This window comes from Seriola dumerili, unplaced genomic scaffold (genome assembly GCF_002260705.1).
Source record: "Seriola dumerili isolate Sdu_G_001 unplaced genomic scaffold, Sdu_1.0 BDQW01000850.1, whole genome shotgun sequence".
Classification (NCBI taxonomy): Eukaryota; Metazoa; Chordata; class Actinopteri; order Carangiformes; family Carangidae; genus Seriola; species Seriola dumerili.
In genome coordinates, this window is record NW_019175105.1 from 140693 (window position 1) to 142360 (window position 1668).

A 1668-nucleotide genomic window follows, 5' to 3' on the forward strand; every position below is an offset into this window, starting at 1 on the left:
GGCTTTAAATGAAAACCGGTTCTGTGCAAAGACAAAGATGACTGAAGCTCTTGTTAAGACACAATCACCTTCACGTGCCTCCATCAAGAAACCAGGTTCGACAGCAGAGGAAAGATTTAAAGAACGTCTGTGTGAACAAAGAACTACCTTGATTTATATTTTCTCATAGTTTTATTATTATATGTAGTATTACAGTAGTACATAGTAGTAGTACCTATGTATGTACTAAACTTTAGTATAATTAACACATTAACCCTCACTGTGAAGATGTTTAGTTGTATTTAAATTTTTGAAATTTAAATTTTTTAACTTCCTACTTCAATCTTTTACATATCCGCCCCCTTCCTGAATCACCTGAGACCAACCGCCGCTTCACTGACAGAGGACAGCTGCAGGAGGGAGCACTGGGAACACTGGGATACGACCACTGGAACCTGTTGCTGACTCCACACACTGAACAGAGTTTAACAGAGACTCAAAATGAAAGTAACTCTCAGGGAACAGGGAGCGGCCAACTGGTTTCCTGTCTGTTGTGTTTTCAACGTCACTCAGAGACAAAATGGCGTCTTCCAGATTAGAGGAGGATCTCTGCTGTCCCGTCTGTCAGGAGGTCTTTACACATCCTGTCATCCTGTCCTGCAGCCACAGCTTCTGTAGAGACTGTCTGCAGAGCTGCTGGAGAGACAAACCAACACGAGAGTGTCCAGTTTGTAGGAGAAGACGTTCAAGGGAAGATCTACCTCCTAACCTGGTGTTGAAGAACCTGTGTGAGGCCTTCTTACAGGAGAGAGATCATGGATCTTCAGAGGCTCTCTGCAGTCTGCACTCTGAGAAACTCAGACTCTTCTGTCTGGACCATCAGCAGCCAGTGTGTGTCGTCTGCAGAGATTCAGAAACACACACCGACCACAGATTCAGACCCATCGATGAAGCTGCTCCACCACACAGGAAGAAGCTTGAGGAAACTCTGGAGCCCTTAAAGGAGAAGTTAAAGGGTCTTAATGAAGTTAAAGTGAAGTTTGATCAAACAGCAGAACACATTAAGGTCCAGGCCCGACGCACAGAGACGCAGATTAAGGAGCAGTTTAAGAAGCTTCACCAGTTTCTAGAAGAGGAAGAGGAGGCCAGGATGGCTGCACTGAGGGAGGAAGAGGAGCAGAAGAGTCAGGTGATGAAGGAGAAGATGGAGGCTCTGAGCAGAGAGATAGCAGCTCTTTCAGACACAGTCAGAGCCACAGAGGACGAGCTGAGAGCTGAAGACGTCTCATTCCTGCTCAGCTACAAGGCTGCAGTGGACAGAGTCCAGCAGCGCCCCCTGCTGGAGGATCACCAGCTGGGCTCAGGAGCTCTGATAGACCAGGCCAAACACCTGGGCAACCTGACCTTCAACATCTGGAACAAGATGAAGGACGTGGTCTCCTACAGTCCTGTGGTTCTGGACCCAAACTCTGCTCATCCAGAACTCATCCTGTCTGAAGATCTGACCAGAGTGAGACGAGGAGAGAGACAGAAGCTTCCTGACAATCCAGAGAGGATTAACTTCCAGGTTGGAGACTGGGAGTGTCAGCAGAGTCATTGATCTCTCAGAGAAGAAGAAGCTCCAGAGGATCTCACACACACACACACACACACACACACACACACACACACACACACACACACACACAC